The 23,505-nt window shown below is 41.5% G+C and overlaps 1 protein-coding gene across 9 annotated transcripts in view; it reads left to right on the top strand.

The window, feature by feature from the left end:
• Positions 1–213: 213 nt before the first annotated feature.
• The window catches only part of LOC138744272 (semaphorin-4G-like), a 151,868-nt gene continuing 128,576 nt past the window's right edge, over positions 214–23,505 (top strand). For 5 of the 9 annotated variants that reach the window (XR_011345419.1, XR_011345420.1, XR_011345418.1 and 2 more), the window contains exons 1-2: positions 214–393; positions 5,483–5,709. The gene's annotated coding sequence lies outside the window, so the exon portion shown is untranslated. Of the gene's footprint in view, positions 394–5,482; positions 5,710–12,959; positions 13,051–23,505 lie in introns of those variants that run through there. The other 4 variants (XM_069900114.1, XM_069900113.1, XM_069900117.1 and 1 more) reach the window with 3 other exon arrangements.

Here is a 23,505-nt window from a genome sequence, read left to right as displayed (position 1 = left end):
AGGAAACCCCTGACGGTGCCATTTTGGCCAGCTGCCCCGCCGCGTGCGTGACAAGCGGGGCCGGTTCGCTTGTCTAATGGCGTACTCCCACAACCCCTTCATTAATTAAGCACTTCAGATGTCTGAGAGACAAATCTTCTGATGGGTGACTTGCAAGTTCTAGATTTTTTTTAAAAATACTCCACCCGATGTCATAATGCTTGTGACCTCATTATGCAATGCCTAGAGGCAAACCAAGCTCAACACAGCATGTTTAGTTAACTGCCGTCTAAGCAAGCGATTTAACAGAACAAATGCCATATTGACCCATCTTGGGTTTTCTGTCTCCAACTTTCAGTGGGATTTGTTTCTTTGTGGAATGAACTCCACCAGAGAAGATCTTGACTAAATTTTGTAAGTTGTGAATCTTGGTGATTGAAGCATTGTTTCTCCTATTCTCTCTGACCACTGACTAATATCACGCAAGTTTTGTTCTCCCAGGCACTCTAGTTTTGAAAGGAGTATGAGACCAGTCACATGCTGGTTCAATTACAGCCTCCGCCCCTCACTCACTCCCCTTGGGCTCTATGACTGACTTCCAATCAACAGGCTTGAGGCTGAGGTCCAGGGTTCTCTTCAATGCACCAAAGTGCTGAAGAAACTCAGCAGGTCATGCAACATCCATGGGAAATAGTAAGCCACATTTCAGCCCTGAGCACTTCAAATCTTTATGTATTGGTGGGGGTGGGGGGGGGGGGGAAACAAAGGGAAGGTCTCTACTGAGGATAGAGTTTCATTTCGGAGAGGCAGAGGAGATGGTGAAGAGGGGTTTCTGTAGGCGTCAGTGGGGTAGAGGGCAGAGAGGAGTGAGGTAAGTTGAGGGTTAAGAGGATCTTGAACTCTTTGAGCGATACCTGATGAAAGGCCCAGGGTTGAAACATTGGTTACCCAACCCTTGTGGATGCTGCGTGACCTGCTGAGTTTCTCCAGGACATTTGTGTATTGCATTGCAATCACAGCACCTGCAAACTTTCTTGTTTATGACAATTCTAATCCCTAATTTTGTTACAGAAAGTGAAGTTTGTATTTGTATGATGTTATGAGTCCAGAGGACCCCAAATCCCAGCAGCAATAGATACACCCCACGACAAAGGGTTACTTTAACAAAAGTTGCTTTTAATTATCTTTCAACATGAAAATAGAATCAAACTTTAACTTATCTCTATTGACTCACTTAATGCCCCCTCTAATGCTAAGTGCATGTGTGTGCAAGTTCAGCAAAGTTCTTTGGTTCACAGTCTAATTTCATTGGTTGCAGGCAATTCTTGTTCTGTGCACAGAAGTTAACATTAATAAAGTTCACCAGGTTTTGGTGCTTAACAGGTAAATGATTAACACTCAGAAGGGTTCTTGCTGGTTTCCAGACAGAGTTTTTCTTGTTTCAGGTCACCACAGAGTTCCTTTCTGTTTCTCCTATTCCAAGGGAAAACACCAGACAGCCAGCCCTCTCCTTTTGACCAGGCCGTCTTCCAAAGCTGTGTGTGTGTGTGTGTGTGTGTGTGTGTGTGTGTGTGTGTCTTTCTCTCACTCCCTCCAACCCTGAGAGCAAAACCTGTCTTTTTTTCTCCTCTCTGACTGCAAAGATCACATGACCTTCCAGACAGTAAATGCTCTTTTCCAGACAAAGATTCTACTGCCTGTTACATTTGTTGCCTTTTGTAAATAACAGTCCATCATGAGTCTGAGCACCCTTGCAAAAGCTCCTGCAAAAATTCTGTGTTTTAAAGTGTTTTGTGTGTGACCTGCTCTAACAAACCTTTCCCAATTTATCTCCCAAACACCTCTATATACTGTCACAATGACAATAAATCTAATCAACACAAAGGACACTGGAGAAGACACAGAAGGGCAATTGGGGATGGGCATTCCAATGACAATAAATCTAATCAACACAAAGGACACTGGAGAAGACACAGAAGGGCAATTGGGGATGGGCATTCCATTTTCCTTCAGCCAATGACTCACACCCAAAATGGGGAAAATGCACGTCTTCCACAAAATGGTCTCTGGATTAGGACCGCTTTTTAAGTTAATTATCCAGTGCTGTCTGTAAGGAGTTTGTATGTTTTTTCCGTGTCTGTGTGGGTTTCCTCTGGGTGCTCCGGTTTCCTCCCACCCTTCAAAAAAAACATATGGGGGTTGTAAGTCAATTGGGTGTAATTAGTTGGCATGGGCTTATGGGACATGAGCACATGAGCTGTATTTTCTAAATTTAATTTAAAAATTAAAATTTCTATTGGAGTGAGATTTGGTAAGCTGTTTGGAACTTTTAAAGTTTAATTTTCTTGTAGATAAATCACATTGTGGCTAAATTAATAATTTTGTGGATTTATGTTATGCCATTGATTCATTCCTGCCAGAAGATGGTGCTGTTGTGTTAATGAGCTGATCTGCCAACACATACATTGGAGGAAAGATTTCTTCCAGTTAACTAATTCTACTACTGTTTGTATTTTTTTTTATATACTATTTTCTGCCCTTTTTATTACTTAAAACCGCTTGCTCATTTTTATCCCTCAGAATTTGATCCCATGCAATGGTCTCTAATGACCAAAATGAGCTTGAAGAACTGTACCCCATCTTCCACAGGGGTGCGCTGCAGGCCTTGGCATTCAATTCAGCCATTCCAGTTTTGGTCAGAAGTAGCCCGTATTACTAGAAACACAAGAGACTGCAGACGCTGGAATCTGAAGCCAAACACAACCTGTTGATGGAACTCAGCAAGTCGAACAGCATCAGTGGGAGAGAAAGAATGGTTGATGTTTTGAGCTGAAATCTTTTATCGAGACTTCAGATTTTCTTTTGCTCTAAAATGATTCCAAATCTTTAGCTAAGTATATAAGGAGAAAGTTTCTACTGGTGAGAAGCTAGGTTATAGAGCAGACAGAGTTTTAAAGTAATCAGTAATGGAACTATACTGGGATAATTTTTTTAATTTTTTTGGTACTGTATGTTCGAATGCTCTGCTTGAAGGGGGGTTGAAAGCAGGTTGAAGTGTAAGAGTTGTAGTAAAGTCAAAATGGAACAGGCCCTTTGGCCCAACTCCTCCATGACAACCAAATTGATGTTCTAGGCTGGACCCATTTACTCCATATCCTTCTAAACCCTTCCTATTTCTGCATCTGCCCAAATGTCTTTTGAGTATTGTATGTACCTACTTCTATAGCTTCCTCTGGCAGCTTGTTCCAGATTCAGACCACCCTCTCACCTTAAACTAATGCCCTCTAGTTCTGGAATCGTCTACCCTGATTAAAAAAAGACTGTGAGCATTCATTTATGACTTTATAAACCCATAAAACCCTTCTTCCTCCTATGTTCAATGATCCACCTCTACCCAACCTTTCCCGATAACTCAAGCCCTGCAGTCCCACCATCAGACTTGCGTACTACAAGAAAGAACAAAGGAACAAGTCTGGGTAGTTTTTCAAGGGTCAGCATCTGCATAGAGTGGGTCATGTGATCTCTTCCTAATGATTTCCTGGCTCCTTCAGAAACAAACTGGCTGATGGCAACTTTGTTTCATTATCTTTTAAGCATAGGATATTCTTGTAGAATTAGACACCATCATTAATACTGCATTGAGTTCATTTATGGTACCCTTGTGTATTTAATTATCTTTCATCTTATTGGTCATTTGTTCCACATAACTATTAAATGAATCTATTAATACATCATCTAATTACATTTTTCTGATAAAACTGAAGCCAAGTAAAATTAAATCACATTCTTTGCTCTCTCAAAATTTCCCTTATCTGATGGCCATGTTCACAGTTTACAGTGCTACAAATAACAGCAAACATCTGGACAGTCTTGCATTTAATGTATAAAACTCATGGGAAAGACAGAACTGTTTTGCATCTGTTTATCTCAAATATCAACTGACAAAATAGGAACCTGCCAACAAACACTTTTTTAAAAACAGAAAATAGATAGTAATTTGGTGAAGATTACTTTTCTGAACTTCATAACCTGAATGTTGATGCAAGCTTTGGATTGATAGGTAACCGTCCAATACAGATAAGAGTACCAGATAGTCCACGTTCGATACATCTCCATCTTATCAACCAGCAGTTTAAACCAAGCAAATGTGTTTTTTTTGCCATTGCTGTCCATAAACCCTTATTTCCTCTCATTGAGTGCTTGACTTGATTTATTTTGATTTTAAATACCAATGACCACATTTATAGATACGCATTTAATTTAGTCAGGCTGTAATAAAGCCCTGCAAAAGGTAGTGGATGCAGCCCACAGGCAAAACTCTCCCTGCCATCAGGGAGCAGCAGCAATCATCGAGAATCCACACCACCCAACATGTGCCCTGTTCTCACTGCTGCCGTCAGAAAAGATGTATAGGTGCCAGAAGATTTGAACCATTTGCTACCCCTCCACCAATGGACTCCTAAACAACAAATTCAATCAGAGACTCGTTTAAGGTCTTACTTTTGCACTTTACTTTTTTCTTTTCTGTAATGTGCAGTCAGTAGTTTATATTTCTTGTTTATGTGTGTACAGTTTTTTGTTGCATTACCAATAAGTAGTAATTCTGCATCACCTGCAGGAAAAAGAATCTCAGGGTTGTGTGTGATGTCATGTCAATTTAAGATGGTGGCGCTGACAGAGCCGCTATAATGGCAGTGCTGCCACTGGTGCAGACCCCCAAGGAGTGAGAGAGCAGGGATGCAGTACTCTCATGGGATCCCGGACAAACTCCCATAAAATGTTACGGTGTCCAGAGGACCCCCAAAACCAGCAGCACTAGATATGCATCAACACAGGGTTACTGAAACAAAAGTAATTTTTAATTATTTTTGAACAAGAAAACAGAATTGAACTTTAACTTATTACTTAACCTACCCAACTACTTAATCCCCCCCTCTAATACTAAGCGCAGGGGTGTGTAATGTATATTTAAGATTAGAAAAGTTATTTGGATCACAGTCCAATCTCACTGGTTGTAGGCAATTCTTGTACCGTGCACAGAAGTTAGCATTAACAAAGTTCACCAGTCTTTGGTGCTTAACAGGCAAATGATTACCACGCAGGAGGGTTCTTGCTGGTTTTCAGAGAGATTCCTTTTCCAGGACATCCACAACTGATTCCTTTTCAATCAGTCTTGCTGACAAAACTCACCCTCTTCAGGGTTCTCCAGATTATCCTCTTTCTTTCAGGTCACCTTTCAGATCACTAGTCTTCTGCTTTGACTAGACAGCCTTCCAAAGTTTGCCAGCTTGTCCTTCAGGAACTGGTTTCTGTGACTCCTCTCTGTTTCACACTCTCTCTCTCTGAGAGCAAAATAGTTCTCCTCTGCCTGCAAAATTTACATGGTGTTGTCAATACTTTGTTGCCCCCTGCAAAAAGCATTCTGCAAAAATCCTGCAAATATTCTGTTTTTTTAAAATGTTTGTGTGCAAGCTGGTCTCTAATACTCTGTCACTTTACCCAGTCAACTGCCGTCGGCTCCGAACAGGAATCTGTAGCAGCCACGAGAGGCTGCAGGCTCTGGGGAAGCAGAGGACTGGATCAGGGCACCAGAGGATGTGAAGATCAAGCACCACCTGAGAGGGAGAATCAGAGTAGATGACCCGCAAGGACAGTGACCACGGCTCCGGACCAGTGAGGGGGCTCGGTGACTGAGGTCCAGCGCATGCAGTGAGCTGCTGGCAACTTGAGGTGAGGAACCCGTGGAAGCTGTGGGCTGCTGGAGACTGCTGTCAGGATGTTCACGCTGGGCTCCAGACTGCTGGAGACTGGCTCTAGCAGTGCCAGGTATTGGAACTGAGATGTGAGGAGGTGCTGAAGGGTTCCTGAGTGTGTCGGAAGTTTGGATCTGTAGCTCGGGTTGCCATTGGTTTGGATTGGACTCTGTGTGGCTGTGGTGTCTGCAGAAGCGCTGGAGGCAAATCTGTGGACACTTGGGGACTCTCTTTTGCTTCACTCTCTCTGATTGACTGTAAGAACTGTAAGGGGCACTTAGGTAATTCGTGCCGGTGGCAAATCTGTCTGCCTTGCAGCAGGCAAAAAGGAATTTCATGTAATATGACTGCTTTATTACAATGATAATAAATTGAATCTTGAATGTATCTTCTCTGACAATAAATCTGAAACCTAATAGCATGAATCCACTAGTGGTAGTGCTGGTGTGCCTCATTTGAGTTCCTTGGGCTATTTTGGTCCAAGCACCCTGCTCGCTAAATGGGCTTAGTTGGCTTTAATGTGACTTTTAAATATGAGATTGCGACGGCAAAGCAGAATGGTGCACTCATCATATCGTAGGCACTGATGCATGCAAGAGCGAGGTGGATTAAAGTGAGTGAGTAAGGAATGGGCTGAAAATGGAGGCGAGAATGCAGCACATCAACGCAGACCAGGAATGGCTTTACTGAATTGTCTATTTCTGTGCTGTAAATTCTATGTAATTATACCAGCACTCACAAGTGCAATTATCTTCTAGCCAGCTTCATTGAGGATTCATGCTGTCTGTGCATCACTTAGCAGGTCCTGCCAAACTGAGGTCACCCGCAAATAGGAGGAACAACACTTGAATTCTTTCTTAGCAGTCTCCAACTGGACAGCACTAACATCAACTGCTCCAATTTCCGTTAACCCCCCCTCCCTGTGACTCTCTCCTTCCTTCACCCCGTTTCCTTTTCTCCAGCTCCCCCTCCCTTCTCCCACCAGAGGGCTACCCTTCTTCACCTATCACTTCTCAGCTTCATTCTCTTCTACCCTACCACCTGGATCCACCAGTTACCTCTTGCCTGTTGCTCCTCCACCTTTCCTCTCCTCCCCCTGCCCTACCCCCACCACCTTTTTATTCTGGCATCTGCCTGCTTTCTTTTTTGCCCTCCTGAAGAAGGGATCAGGCCTGAAACATTAACTACCTTTTACTTCCTATGGCCTGCCGAGTTTCTCCACCACTTTTGTGACACCCACACCTTCAGATTTTATTGTTTGCCTCAGCTCGATATGAGTTCAATCTCACTCAATACAGAGTGAAAATATATTGTGCAATGTTTTAATGACCACATTTTGATTAGAATCTCAAAGCAGCTTGTAACATGCACAATAAATGCATGAATAACAGCAATCATATTTCACCTCTTCTGGGGTACAACACAAAAGTCTGCAGACACTGTGATTGAAGTTAAACACAATGCTGGAGAATCTCAGCAGATCAGCAAAGATAAAGATACATAACCAACGTTTAGGGATTGAGCCCGTCATCAAGGCATCATTTTTACTTTCACCTTTTCTACTGTTCATAGCTTCACTGGACCCATCTTTTGCTCCGATACATTCCTTGTTATCACCTATGATCTGCTATGTGCCACTGGTACCTTCATCATTTAATCCTTTCTTTCTTCCACCCTGTAACACATCACCTCTCTCATGTTCCAGATCAAAACACCAGATGCAGGCATCCTGAAAGTAAAAGAGAAAATCCTTATATTACTGAGCAGGTCGAGCAGCTTTTGTGTAGGATGAAATTGGTATTGCTATCCCAGGTCAATTACCTTTTTCTCAATTCCTGGCTTCATTCCTTGGCTCCTACCTTTCCCCTGGCTCTGGGATTATTTCACATCTAATCTCCCAGTTTTGAAGCAGATTGAAATATTAGCTGAGGGGTGCCTGACCATTGAGTGATTCCAATTTTCCACTCAGGATCCCAATACTTCTTGACATTTGAACTTGTTCAAATCATATGATTGTTGTACATTTGGAAAGAGGTATAGTTGGCAAAAGGCTCGCACTACTGGGTTCAGGAACAGCTGCTCCCCCTCCACCATCAGACTCCTCAACAACAAATTCAATCAGAGACTAATTTAAGGACTCTTTTGTACTTTATTGATTTTTTTTCCTCTCTAAATATTATTGCACAGTCAGTTTGTTTACATTTCTTTATTTGTTCACATGTGTACATTGAGTACAGTTTTTTTTGCTTGACCAATAAGTGGTAATCCTGCCTCCCCCACTGGAAAAAGAACCTCAGGGTTTGTATGTGATGTTATGTATGCACTTGGACAATAAATCTGAATCTGATCTTCTATAAACTCATTTTAAAAAAAATGCTTATATTATGTAGCTATTTCACACCAATGTATTCCTTACACTCTCCAGGATGTTTGGCTCCAGTGACTCAATGTGTAAAATGGTTCAATCCAAGTGCTAGATTTCTGGTTTGACTAATTATTTTTGGTTAGTCAATCATATTGAAACTGCTGTTCCAGTGAGATTTACTCAACTGTCTGGATTTTCTGTGAGATTAATCTCAGTGAACTACATCAGAATATTTTCAAGTCCCTGTGATAAATCATGTGAGCTCTGTTCCCCAACCCTGAGGTTTCTGCTTTCTGCAGGATTCTGCAGAATCACTTGGAATGACCATGTTGGCATTGTGGGCTAGCTGATTTGCCTGCATTTAGTTAATATTCCTCGAAACCTTTTCCATTTGTATATCTGTTGAAATGCACTTTGAACATCATAATTGTACAATTTTCTCTGGCAGCTTATTCCACCCTCTGAAATGATAAAAGTCTCCTTCAGAGCCCTCTTAAATCTCTGCCCTCTCGTTTTAAATATCTGCCCTCTAGTTCAAGAATCATCTACCCTGGGAAAAAGACTGTGAGCATTCATTTTAACCATTCCCTCTCCTGATTTTATAATTCTCCGTAAGGTCACCCCCTCATCCTCCTACACTCCAGGGAGAAAAGACCCATCTTACCCAATCTCTCCCTATAACACTGGCTCTCCATTCCCGGAATCGTCCATGTGACCCTTCTTGTCCAAAAGTAAAATCCTCCGGATGGTGGTAATACTCAGTAATGGAGCCAGGACAGAGAAATGGACAATGTATCACATTATGTTGAAACATTAAGGCTGCCCCCCCCCCCCCCCCCCATCCCTGCCTATTTCTGTTTCTAGATCATCTTCATTGCGCAGTCACTCAGGATGATGAATGACCCCCTTCCCTTCTCATCTGATCAGAATGATGAGGCTAGATGCTAGGCAGGGCTACCTGGTGGGTACTGTGGGTCTTTGGGGGGGGGGGCCTCCTTGTTGAGCAAGTTCCTGACACAAAACAATTCACAGAGCTGGGACCTCTTTCTCCATTGTGGTCAGCTGCAGGCCCAGGGATTGTTACATGGCAGCGAGCAGGTCCTTGGAAGTGTATGCTCTACCCTCTTGGTAATCTCTTGTCATGAAGAACTTAGAGTGGGATGCCTCAGTGCTCAGTGCTCTGGGACAGGACATTGGCCTTGTTTTTTTTATTGTTTCTGTAGACCTAGAGGATTTTGTGGAGCATCTGTTGGTGGATATCCCCTAATGCCTGATCTAGGTAGCACATGTCTCTGAATTGTATGGGAGGACAGATATCAATGTCACCTGGGAGATCATAAGCTGAATGCTGGGCTTCAGCTTGTCATTATTCAAAATGAATGTCTCTGAAGGGATTCTCTTCTATCGAGAAAGGGAAGTGAAGAACTTCAAATTTCTGAGTGACAACATCTGTGAAGATCTGTCTTGGGGCCTCCATGTTGACACAATCATGAAGAAGGCTCGCCAGCAGCTATACTTCGTAAGGTGTTGGAGGAGATTTGTTATGCCCCTGAAACATCTTGCAAACTTCTACAGGTGAACCGCAGAGAGCATTCTGGCTGGATGCATCACTCTCTGGTCAGAACGTGCTAATGCACAGAAACGGAAAAGACTACCGAGAGTTGTGAACTTGGTCAGTGCCACCATGGGCATTAGTCTTCACTTCATTAACAACATCTACAAGAGACAGTATTTCAAGCAAGCAGCCTCTATCATCAAGGACCCTCAACATCAGGAAGGAGGTACAGGAGCCTAAAGATGCAGAAACAGCTTCTTCTTCTCTGCTATCAGATTTGTGAATTGACATTGAACCACAGACGCTACCTCATTTTCTCTTCTTTTTGAAATGTAATTTGTAGCAGTTTTGCACTGTGAAGTTGCTGCAAAACAATGAATTTTGTGACATGTTCATGACAATAAATTCTGATTTTGATTCTGCTGTTAGGAGTACCAGGTGCTACTCTTGCTTAGACCTGGCAAAAGTTGGCATATTACATTTTTCATATTATATGACAATTTAAAAAAAGGAAGCTTTGAACGTGCTGGTTCACTGGAGATGGTGGTAAATGCTCTCAAATTGAAACGCGGATTCTATCCAGCAAGTGATACAGTGGACATGATCTTCAGTGTCTGACAGCTGCTACGAGGGGGTAGCATCAAATATGAAATATGTTCTTTAATTAACTTGCAATGGGCTGAACTTTTAGTTGAAATGGAATTCTTCTCAAATTTGGCTAGCCTCAAATATTTGTTTCTTTTGTACAACTGCTCCACAGAAACACGCAAGTCATGATTTAACCAGCAAATTTTAAATTTTAGACCTATATTCACAGTACCAGGCCATTCTGGCCCATGGGCCCAAATACACTGATGAACTACAATTCCCAAATGTTTTTTGGAGGGGGAGGGGGGCTTGAAACCAGAACACGCAGAGGAAACCCATGCAGACACAATGAGGAATGTACAAACCCCTTACACACAGTGCTGGATTCAAATCGGGGTCGATTTTATTTTATTCAAAGGATTCTCAGACTTTTTTTTCTGCTAGGGTTTAATTCCCCCCACTTCTATTTCTGCCCCCCCCCCTCTCCCCAACCCAGCCATCTCATTCCCTCAATAGTCTTGGTCTCTTTCTCTTCTCATTCTCCTCAACTCCTTATTCTGTGTGTATAGCTCAGTTAGGGCAGCATGGTTAGAAGATGTTGGACGCACACACACACACACACACACACACACACACACACACACACATTGGCTTTGCTCTCTTTTCAGAATGGTGAAGGTGATGCAGAAACGTCCTTTAGTGCTCCTGATCTGCCCTGACATTGAAGGTGGTGAATCTGTGGAGTTCACTGCCCATTGAAGTAGTGGAGGTGACCTCAGTAAATAAATTTAAGAATAGGTTGGAGAAATTTTTACATAGTAGGGGAATTAAGGGATATAGGGAAAAGGCAGGGAGGTGGAGATCAGCCATGATCTTGTTGAATGGCGGCGAAGACTTGACAGGCCGTATGGCCTACACTTGTTTCTATTTTTTTATGTTCAGCTGATTAAACCAAAGTGTAAAAGGGATACTCAGCAGGTCAGGCAGCATCAGTGGAGAGAGAGGAACCAGAATATTCTGAGAGCAATTGGAAAGTCCCTGACATTAGTCAAAGAAAGTGACATCATGACAGGTGGTTATCTGCTTGTATTATTAACTCTGCTCCTTTCTCGTTTCCTGACCTGATTCTTCATAGAGCAATAGAAATGGGCCTTTCAGCCAATCATTTCCATGCTGACCCTAACCTTAACCAATCCCATTTACCAGCACTTACTCTCTCGCTTGGCAATTTAAGTGCTCATCTTGGTGATACCTAAATGTTATGGGAGTACAAAAAGAGGGAAGGATCACAGAGGGACAGGAGTTTGTGAGGTGAAAGGTAACGCTTATTTATCTGGATATTTACTCAAATGGTCATATTTTGGAAGGATTCGTGTTCAGAACTGCTCTGTTTCAAGCAAGGTTTCTTAGATTTAAAAAATCTGATCTGTGGCTAGTCTCTAGGAGACATTAAATAACACTTGAAAATTTTTTTAAAAAAGTTTGCTTTCTGAAAACAAATTGGGGATTATGATAGACAACTTCAAGCTGAACAAAGATAATTTCCAATTTTCTGTATCATGTAAGAAGTTTGGAGAAACATTATATTAACTTTTACTGATTTTAGGATGTTTAATCACACAATGATGCTGACACATTGCATCAGTCCAACTGACTAAAAATATTTTGCCACTGATTTTCATTTGTACTCAGCATCTGATGCCTCTCTTGTCAGTATCCACCAATGTTCGGCCAGCATTGATGGGTTCCAGTTGCTCTGATACTGCTTTTCCAGGGTCGCAACGTCATGGTGAAACCTTTCGCCAGGTTTGCCACCGACTGCACCAAAATCAGCTGGGAAGAAGTCGAAGTGCGAATGTGGAAAATAAATTTTCAATGACCTGTTGCCCTTTGTAGTTTTGCATGCTTGAAGTAGACTTAAAACATGACAGGAAATCATAAAAATAGGTTATATCCAAAAAAATGTACATAATAGGAAAATTTTAAGGTGATTTTTGTGATCAGCTTCCCAAAATCCATAAAACACACCCCAAAGTATTCAGGAAGCAAGATCTTCTTGTTCAGTGTAATTAAATAAGTGGAAATGTTTAATCGGACAGTGGTGAGGTTAGAGCAACAAATAGTGTCTGCATTCTTGGAGTAAGTGCACATTCTCAGCCAGATTTCAACCGCGTTCTGGACGTGGTGGGGGGGGGGGTCTTCAGCCCATCGTGCTTAAGATTCCCCCCCCCCCCCCGGCGTTATTGCACACCTCCAGCCCCATGCAGTCTTTTGCTTTGCAGCTTTCACGAAAGGAACTGGATGCACGTGGAGGGGAATGGAAGAAACAAGGGCCACTCACGGGCACTTGCCAAGCGCTGGCGCGATGGGCTGAACGGCCTCGGGTTCCAGCCCGCGTGTGCGTGCAGAAAGCACCGCCTTGGCTGATGTCACCTCTAACGCGGGGAGGTGTAGGAAACGCCTCCAACCCAAGCCTCCTGCTGCGGCGATCACAGACCAGAATCGGACAGCACACTCTTCGAGCTTTGCAAACTGCGGCCAAGCGACCCCCCGGGAGGTCCCACTGACGGGAGGGAACGGATTCCAGCCCTTCGCCCCGGCTTGAGGCTCCCAGCGAGGCGCAGCGGGAAAGGGATCGCAGCGAAGCCGCCGGAGTTTGCGCGTCCAAACAAGACGAGCCAAGTTTATTCCCCCGGACGCCCGCGGGCATCGTCGCCTTTTCTTGGCAGGCAGCGGGGCTCGGGTCTCCCGTGGCCCCCGAGCAAGGTTTCACTGGGAAAGGATCTGCCGGGGGAAATTAAACCCGTCAGGTAAGTCCGTGCATCGGGGGCCAGAGCCACACTGTCGAGCGGTGACAGCAACCCCAGTGCGCCGGCATCTCGCTGCCTGCGTTGGAATGACACACACTCTTGGTTCTTGTCGGCACACGCCGCAGGTGCCCGTTCTTTTGGCTCGCCTCATTTTAGGGCAGGGGTTCCCAACCTTCTTGGTCCTCTGTGTAACCCCTTGGGCTTTTTTGTAGGTTCCCGTGTAGCCCCACAAATTAAGGATCACGACATTGTGCCATCTGACTGCAGCTGACAACACCATGTATTGTACAACACTATTATTCTCTCAGACCCAACGTACACCCCCCCCCCCACAAAAAGTGCAAATGTACCACTGGGGGTACATGTACCCCAGATTAGGAACCCCTAACCACTGTACCACTGGGCTACACTGGGGCACAATGTACCACTGGGGGTACATGTACCCCAGCTTAGGAACCCCTGGTTTAGGGGGAGCTCGCTTTCCTTCGGGTGCCGACATCTCTCTCTCTGTGCAACCCCACCCCCAAGCTCCTCCGACACCTGCACTTGCTGATCCGATACTTTGACCTACCCTAGGTCATCCAACCGGAGACCTTGCACCCTCTGAGCCGAACTTTCATATTTTCTTTTCAGAACGATTCGAATGACCCATGACCGGCTGATCTTTGTTTTGTTTAGAATCGCTCCTTATTTTCTTGCAGCGAATCAAACTTGGTTGTTCCCATATTCAGCTGAAAAGCCAATGGTGTGCTATTTTAAGGCGTCCGTCGTGATTTTTTTTGTGCAAGGGCAGAATTATCTACCTAGAGCAATACCTTTCCCGACTGTTTTCTCCATTCTACTTAATGATCTAGTTTTTTTCTTGCTGGAATATTTATTATCTATCTTTGTCTATCTCTAACAAGGCATTAGCTTTCTCTCTCTCTCTTACACACACACACATTTTCAATCTTGCTTGTGCTTCCTTGTAAGTCATTGTTTTTCATTTCAATCAGCAGAGAGAGAGAGTGACCCAGATTTTTTTAAAATAAATGAACAATGGAATTAAACACAATGATGTTATTTTGAGAGTTGATGGGAGAGGCAGAGAGTGGGGTTGTGGGGGAAGGCTGCAAATCCTGAAATGAAAGTAGGTAAGTAAGGCTGGAAACACTCAGCAGGTCAGGCAGCTTCTGTGGAGAGAGAGAGAGAGAGAGGAATGAATAGGTTAAAGAGTCAGAGACCCAGAAACATGAACTGTTTCCCTCCGAACCAATGCTGCTGCATGTTTTCAATGCTCTCTGTTCTTGACAGGAGAGTATTGGTCCAGTTAGAATCATTTATATTTTAATACTCTGACAAGTTATGGGGTCTGATGGTAATCTGCTGTGTTTTTCAGTAACATTTCTGTGATGCGTGAATCTTATTTATCTCTCCAGTGCAGCCATTAGTTCAAAGTTCAGAATTGTTGTCAGAGTGCATACATTGCCATCACAGACAACCCTGAAATTCTTTTACCTGTGGGCGAGGCAGAATTTCTATTTATTGGTAGTATAAAAAAAACTGTACTCAAAAAATATACAAGAGAAGAATGTAAACAAAGAAGTAAATGTAAACAAACTAACCATGCAATACAGAAAATAAATATTCAGTAATAAATAATGTACAAAGTAAGAATCCTTAAATGAGTCTCTGATTGAGTTTGTTGTCCAGGAGGGGTAGCAGCTGTTCCTTGAAGCTGGTAGCAGTGAGAACAGAACATGTGCTGGATGGTGTGGTATCTTGATGTTTGCTGCTGCTCTCCGACGGCAGCGTTCCCTGTAGTGGTTCTCAATGGTGGGGGAGGGTTTTGCCTGTGATGTCCTCGGCTGCATCCACCAACTTTTGCAGGGCTTTCCTCTCAGAGGGTATCGGTTGAATTTTCAGTTTCTTTGCCCTTCTGTGGATTTCTTGTTGGGTTTGAAGATTCCAGACAAATTTCCTTTTACCTTTTACTTTCTCTTTTGAAGTTACAAAATTGCCCAAATTAATTGGAGTGAAATAATTGAGGGAGGTGCCCTGACATCAGTCCTCTCATTCACAAGAAAACCATTGAACGGTTATAATTGGAGAAACGCAAGAACTGCAGATGCTGGAATCTTGAGCAAAATATGTACAACAGTGGATCAGGAAGCTCCCATGGAGAGAAATGGACAGTCAATGTTTCGGGATGGGGCCCTTTCATAAGTCAGAGTCTCTCCACGGATTTCGTCCACCTGCCTAGCCCCACTACAACTTCTTAGAGTTAAACAAGAATGTCTGCAGATGCTGGTACACAAATATCCTGGGGAAAGTAGCAGGTCGCGCAGCATCAACAGGATGTATAGAATGACCAACTTTTCAGGCTTGGGCCCTTTGTCAAGGTACAAGCAAAAAACAGACAGGCCTCTGAATAAAAAGGTGGTGGGGGGAGGAGAGCAGGGAGGAAGGGGAAGAGCATAGGCTAACAATTGAGTGTGAGAGGGTAGAAGGGATTGGGGGGAGGGTTACTCTGATCAGAGAGGGAAGGGAAGGGGTGAAGAAGATGTTTCTTGTTGTTCGTTCAAGCTGCTAAAATGATTCCCTTCCCGGCATTCTACAATTGCAGAGTTCAATGACTTCACATATAATTGTTTTAAAAAATAAAAACAAAATCTGGTCCAGAAAATCTGCGGAGAATTCAAGAATCTCTTGTGGGGGTTTCTTGATGTGATGCAGACCAATCGATTTGAGTGTGGACCCACTCCAGTGTCCACAGTGGAACTGCCCCATGGAGGGAGGGAGCGAAGGGGTGCTTTCTGCCCACCCAGCATCCTAAGATGAATGAAGTCCAGAACTTGCCTTGTTGGGTCATCGTGTAGGGTTTTATTAAATGGGGACGTGTGTGACACTTGCGAGATTGAGAAAGAGCCCTGTGATAATTGAGCAGCTTGTAACTCTGACAAAGGGGTACTGGTGGGATTGACCTAATCTTATAGGGAAAGGCATGAAACACAAGATCTGCAGAGGCTGTTATTGTAGTAAAAACACAGAAATGCTGGAGGAACTCACCCGCAAATTGGAGGAACAACACCTCGTATTTAGTTCTGGAACCCTCCAAATAGATGGCATTGGCATCTCCGGTTTCCATTAACCCTTCCCCTATTCCTGTTTCTCTTGTCCTCTTATCCACGACCACATCACCTTCTGCCCCTTTGGCCTGTGCTCCTCCCCATGCCCTTTCTTTCCTTCTCCCCCAGCCTTTTTCTGAAGCCTGCTTTTGCTTGTACCTTGAAGATACGTTAATATATCTTTACCTCCTATGGATACTGCGGGACTGGCTCAGTTCCTCAGCTTGTTTTATAGGGAGAAGTGATGCATATGGTTCTCAGCGAGACTGCTCCCCTGCACTGCAATTATTTTTTTAATGCCATTCAGATATGTTTTTAGAAGTTAAACGTTAGCCTAGTCTACTGCATGTCAGGGCAAGTGTCATTCTCCATGACGGAACACTGTTCCTGTTTCTAGTGCATTTTCATTTGATGCTATTTCTGTGAAGTACCTTGGGATAGTTCATTATGTTAACGGTGCCTCATAATTACCAGTTGGTCTTCTTGTTAATCTTTGTAATTATTATAATATTTACACTGCTGCTTACAATACATAAGCCAGAAGAACTCTTGCATAGAAATGTTTTAAATTTCAAAAACAGACTTTATTCATAATGTGTGCACAGGAAATGCAATCAGTACGTCTCTCCCTGCGAGTTGAACTGTCAACTCGATGTGTTCTCTTACAATGCACTGATGCCACATGAATTTCCTCCTTAAACCTTGTGAAGCTTTGAGAGGCTGTTACACGGGGTCCATCACTTCAGAGTCCAGTGGACCTACTAGCCCAGCCTGTGGTCCTTCTGCACTGTCTCTGCGGTACGGTAGATGCTCCAAACATCAGGCGCAGTTCTGGGCACCCAGCTATGGAGAAATGCACAGCTCAGCAGGAATGTTGCTGGGACTGGAAGGATTGAGTTATTGCGATATGAGGGGCGGAGATAGGGTGGACAGCCAGTGCTTTTTTATTCCTGGTACACCAATAGCAAATACCAGAGGACATCTATTTAAGATGAGTAGAGGAAAGTTCAGAGGGAAATGTTAGATGGAAGTTTTTACTACAGAGAGTAGTGGGTGCCTGGAATGCATTGTTGGAGGGGGTAGTGGAGGCTGGATCAAAAGGGACATTAAAAAAAACTCTTAGATAGGCACATGGATGTGAGAAAAGTAAAGATTTATGGTCGTGGAACAGGTTTACATAGGTTAGCACCATGCCATGGGTTGAAGGGCCTGTACTGTGTTGTAATATTCTCTATTCTATAAGGACAGGCTGGGACTTTTCTTCCTGGAGCAGGGAGCCTGAGTGGAGGAGGCCTGTAGAGGTTTATTAAATTGTGAGCAGCGTAGATAAGGGGAATGGTCACAGTGTTTTTCCCAGGGAAAGGGAGTCCAAAATGAGGGGTACAGATTTAAGGTGAGAGGGGAAAGTTTTATTAGGAGGTGATCAATAAAATTAGTAGAGGCAGTACAGAAAAGTGCTGGACAAGCTCAGCAGGTCAGGCAACGTCCAAAGGAAATAAAAGACAGTCGACATTTTGGGCCTGAGCTCTTCATCAGGAATGTTGAAAATTAAGCAGATGCCTGAATAATAGATTTAAAAGGGTCTTGAGGGGCGCCTTTTCTCACACAGCGGGTGGTGGGTGTATGAAATGACCTGCTGCAGGAAGTGGTAAAGGGCTGTTGAGACAGGTACATGGATAGGAAATGTTTAGAGGGATCTGGACTTTAACGCAGGCAAACGAGATTATCCTAGGAGGTGAAGTTGGTTGGCGTGGACAATATGGACAGTAGGACCTATCTTCCATACTGTAAAACTCTGACTCCAGCACCCTAGAATGTGTTTGTCATCAGTTTTCATGTGTGGGGATCTGATGCTGGCAGACCAAAGCGGAGAAGTAATTAGATGGGTTGTGCATACAGACATCCCAGGAAGACTAAGTTTGATTCATCCAGCTAGTACCAGCATAGTCGGAACACTCCTGACTCTCAGTCAAAGACTGTGAGGCTGTCTGGTGCCACCCCAGTTACCTGGGAAAGAGGAAAACTTGGACAAATCCTTCTTTCAAAAAAAATCGTTCTTACATCTCTGGTTAATGATGCTTAGCGCCGCGATTTGTAGTCAACTCCCCCTCCCAATGTAAATGTGATAATCCTTGCTGTCTGCAGGGTTCACTTTCAATCTTCTAGACATCATTTATAAAATTCAGACCAGCTGATGAAATAAAAACTGTGGAAAATTCCTCCCCTATTCTAAAGAGACTCATCCAGTTAGAGAATAAAGTCAGGCAGAGAAGTAGTTGATGGAGTTCAATCCAGATAAAGGAAACATTTAAAATGCAGCATACATGAAATTCTTTAACTTTGTCTACCGTAAGGAAGACAGTCGCCATGTTGTCCAGTGCCCCTTACAGAAATTAGGTCCCAGTGAGGAACAAACTCACGACCCCTGGTTTTACAAGACCAGTGCTCTAACCACTGAGCTATCGGAGCCTAGTGTGAAGTGATGAATTTTGGTGGGTCAAACTTGAAGATAGAGTAATGGTTAATAGTAGGATACTTAACAGTGTGGAAGAGCAGAGGGCCTTGGGGTCCAAATCCATAGATCTCTCAAGGTTGCTACTCAGGTTGATAGTAGTTAACCTGCCTATGATATGCTGGGCTTCATTAAGTTCAGGAGTTGTGAAGTGATATTGCAGCTCTATAAATCTCTGGTGAGACCACACTGGAGTTCTGGTTATCTCATTGCAGGAAGGATGTGGAATCTATGGAGAGGGTGCAGAGGAGATTTACCAGAATGTGGCCTGGTTTGGAAAACAAGTCTTACGAGGCGAGGTTAGCAAAGCTGGGAGTTTTCTCTTTGGAGCATAGAAGAATGAGTGGAGATTTAATAGAGGTCCACAAGATTAGGAGAGGCATAGATAAGGTAGATAGCCTGCACTGTTTTCCCAGGGTGGGAGAAGCAAACACCAGAGGACATCTGTACAAAGTGAAGGGGGGAAAGTTTAGGGGAGACATCAGGGGTAAGTGCTTTGCTCAGAGAATAGTGAGTGCATTGCAGGAGTGGTGGTGGAGGCTGGAACTATAGGGGCATTTAAGAGACTCTTAGACAGGATCATGGATTTAAAGAAAAATAGAGGGTTGGTTATGAGGTAGGAAGGGATTAGTTTTTTGCTGAGTTTTTTTGGTGTATCTAGGTCAACACAACAATGTGGGCTGAAGGGCTTGTACTGTGCTGTAATATTTTATGTTCTATGATCTGTGTTCTAGGTGAACACTGTGTGTATTGGTGTGATTTGTTTATTGAATCTCTGATTATTTAGCCAATGTGACAATGGCCCTTTGATGTTCAGACATTTTTACTCCACCCAAATTGTGACTTTTGCTTTTGTTTGGCTAAGAGCCACTCCCTTCAACTGAACTTTGGCCCTCAACATTGCTGAATAAACTTTTTCTGCACCATCTTAAAGTTAACAGGCGACGCAGGTTACCCCTGCCTGTTGATCAGCCAAGAACCACTTGGATACGGAGCACCTTCTTAAAGCAGGAGCCACTTGAATGAGCTGAATGCCCTCTCTGCTTTATAAGGAATGGCAAATTTTTTGGAGCTGCTTCAACCTGTGCAATTTTTTTAAACTTTAAAAGATTTTTGAACAGTATACAATCAAATAACAAAAAAAAACCCCAATTTTATAAAAACAACAGAAACAAAAGCCCCTCCCCACCCTCCCACCTCTTCAGCCAGATCCCTTAAGGGGAGCCAAATATTAAAACAGAAGAGAATATATACAATATTTCAAAGTATTTCCAAATTCATATATTCCAAATAAGAAGACCACATTTTAACATAAAAGGAATAATTATCATGCAAATTACATGTATTTTTTCCATAGTGATACAAGCTCTCAATTCATTATGTCAACGTGCTATATTAATCTCTACATTATCTTTCCAAGTACTAGCTACACATTTTCATGCTACAGCCAACACTAAACATACAAATGCAATCTGAAATTTATCCAATCCCAATCCCTTCAAAGAGACCATATAATCCAACAAAAAAAAATTGATTGGTCTAATGGTAATTTAATTTTGAGTAATTTTTCCAGAACCAACCTAATGCCTTCCCAAAATTATTGTACTTTAACACAAGACCAAACAGCATGTCAGAAAGTTCCAATACATAATCCACATCTAAAACAGGAATCCGAATTACTAAATCCATATTTTTTCAGTTTCTCTGGAGTCAAATATAACTGATGTAAAAAATTATAGTTAACCATTCCATATCTTACATTCGTCAGTTTAGTTACACTTTCATAACACATAACTTCCCAATTCTCTTGAGGGATAATATAAGTTAAATCACTTTCCCATTTAACCCTTGATTTCTCCCATTCCGGTTTATCCATACCTTCTTGTAACAATTGATACATATCTGAAATATAACCTTGGTATAGAGGAAATCAAAGATTCAAATTTCATCAACATCGGTAAATTCATCTCTTTACCATAATTATCTTTTATCAGAGCTCTGAGTTGATAATACACAAACAAAGAATTTACAGATATATCAAATTTCTCCCTCAATTGGTTAAAAGAAAGAAACTGGCCTTCTTCAAAACAGTCCTGAACTAGCGTTATACCCTTAGAATTCCATCTCTTTCAATGATTATTGAACATTGAAAAATAAATAAGCTGATTATGATATAACGGGGTTTGAATTGATAATTTACCCTTCGATCCTAAAACCATATTTATTTTAGTCCATATCTTTAGCAAATGTTTTAATACCGGCATATCACATTCCCGCAATAAGTTCATATTTCACTTAAATATAAACAGGTGTACCTCAACTTCAGAAATACAAGCCATTTCCACCTTTGCCCTTCTCGGGGGTTGGTCCATATCCATCGATCTACTAACAAATTTCAACTGAGCTGCTTCATAATAATTTTGAAAATGAGGTAACTGAAGTCAACCTAATGCATATTTCCATGTAAGTTTGTGCAAAGCTACTTGTGCTAATTTTCCCTTCCGTAAAAACTCCCGCACCGCTCCATTCAGATCCTAAAAAAAACCCTTTGAAAGTAACATGGAAACAAATATTGTATTTGGGGGAAAATATTCATTTTAATGCAATTTACTCGACCAATTAATGTTAATGGAAAATCTTTCCATTTAATCAAATTCATTTTAATCCTTTTTAATAAAGGAACATAATTTAATTTATATAAAAATTAATAATCTGCATTTACTGTTACTCCTAAATATTTAATTCCATCTGACCATTTTAATTCTATAATATTTTTATATTCTGAATAATCTCCTTCCCCAACTGGCAACATTATCAATCTAAGGATGTTATCAGATGCGTTTCTATTCTTAATAAAACCTGTTTGATCTACATGTATCAACTAAGGAAAATATTTAGCAAGTCTATTCGCAAACACTTTCGCTATAATTTTATAATCTACATTTAATAAAGAAATAGGTCTATATGAAGATACTTTCAATGGGTCCCTATCTTTCTTTGGAATCACAGTAATTATAGTACTCAAACAAAATTCCGGTAACAACTGATCCTCAGTTATTTGCTGCAATACCTCTCCAAATACAGAGGATAAATCTTCATAAAATACTTTATAAAATTCAACTGAAAATCCGTCATCCCCTGGCGACTTTCCATTCGGCATCTCTTGTATAGCTTCTTTAATCTCAAAATTTGTAAATGGAGCTTCCAATTCCTTAACCATCTCCTCCCCTAAAACAGGTAATTTTAATTTGAATAAATAAGATTCAATAGAACCAATGTTCTGCTTTCCCTCAGAAGTATATAATTTTTGGTAAAATGAATAAAATTGATCAATAATTTCCTGAGGTTTATAGGTAACTATTGAATTCTTTTTAACAGCATTAATAATTTGCGATGTCTGTTCCGTTTTTAATTGCCACGCTAATACCTTATGAGCTCTCTCACCCAGTTCGTAATAACGTTGCTTAGATCGGTGAATTTTAAACGCTCATACTGGTAAGTTTGTAATGTATTATAATGTAATTTCATCTTCATTAAAGCAGCTTTTTTTTTATCTTCTGAAATTCCTTTTCCAACTCAGTAATTTGCTTCTCCAATGTTAAATTTTCTGCCACATATTGTTTTTTAACTTTGGTAGTATAACTAATAATTTGCTCACACAAATATGCTTTCAAAGCGACCCACAATACAAAATTACTACTTACTGAATTAGTATTCTCAATCAGGAATAAAGCAATCTGTTCCTTAACAAAAGTAATAAACTCTGGTTTCTTCAGTAGCATTGTATTAAACCTCCATCTATAAGACAATTGCACCACTTCTGGACTTGCACAAGAGAGAAACAACATAGAATGATACAATATAACCCAGTTTTTATATTCAGCCTGTAGTATTCTACCTTGTAAATTTTCTATTCTAGAAAATGAATCATGTCTAGATGAATGAAAAGAAAAATCTTTCTCCGAAGGATTTACTCTTCTCCAAACATCAATTAAATTCAAATATTTCACCAAACCTCCTATTTGTATTGCCATCTTTGATTTCCTTATACTTTTCAGAGATCTCTCCAATAAAGGATCTAAAATACAGTTAAAATCTCCCCCAACCAAAATATTTTCATTGGCCTGATATAACAGTAAAAAAGCGTCCGTTTGACGTGAACCGTTCATCATCTACATTAGGTGCGTAAATATTTAACAAGGTCCATGATTCAGCAAAAATTTTACAATTCACAATCAAAACCCTCCCTGCATTTCCTTCAAATAATTCCAATTAAAACAGTAATTTCTTATGAATTAAGATCGCTACACCTCTTGCCTTAGAATTAAAAGAAGAAGAAAACACATGAATTTACTCGACCAATTTACTCTTCAATTTCAAATGTTCTTTTTCAGTCAAATGTGTCTCTTTCAAAAAAAACAATGTCAACTTTCATTTTCTTTATGTAAGCTAATACTCGTTTACACTTAATTGGATTATTCAATCCCTGAACATTAAAAGTTGCAAAACTCAAATTAGACATTTTGTTAGTAATAAACTTCACACTACTATAAAATTGCTGCTCTTTCTAATTCCCTTAATATTCTGAACCCTCCCCATATAAAAATTCCACAAAGTAAAAAAAAAATAGAAAAAATATACTACCCCAAACAAACTACTAAAAAGTAGTAGCTCCCTAAAAATCTGGGTGTGGTAAAACCCACAAGTGGCAGATGAGTATAAGGTCTCAGTGTCATCCACTCCCCCAGTCAAACTTTCACAAAGTACATAATCAAATATATTCAACCCAATGATTCCAGTCCCAATGATTGTTCCAGGTCTTCAATGTCAAGAAGA

Source organism: Narcine bancroftii, chromosome 10 (assembly GCF_036971445.1).
Source record: "Narcine bancroftii isolate sNarBan1 chromosome 10, sNarBan1.hap1, whole genome shotgun sequence".
In the NCBI taxonomy this organism is placed as follows: Eukaryota; Metazoa; Chordata; class Chondrichthyes; order Torpediniformes; family Narcinidae; genus Narcine; species Narcine bancroftii.
Note: the sequence above shows the minus strand (reverse complement) of the source record. Positions and strands in the feature narration are given on the sequence as shown.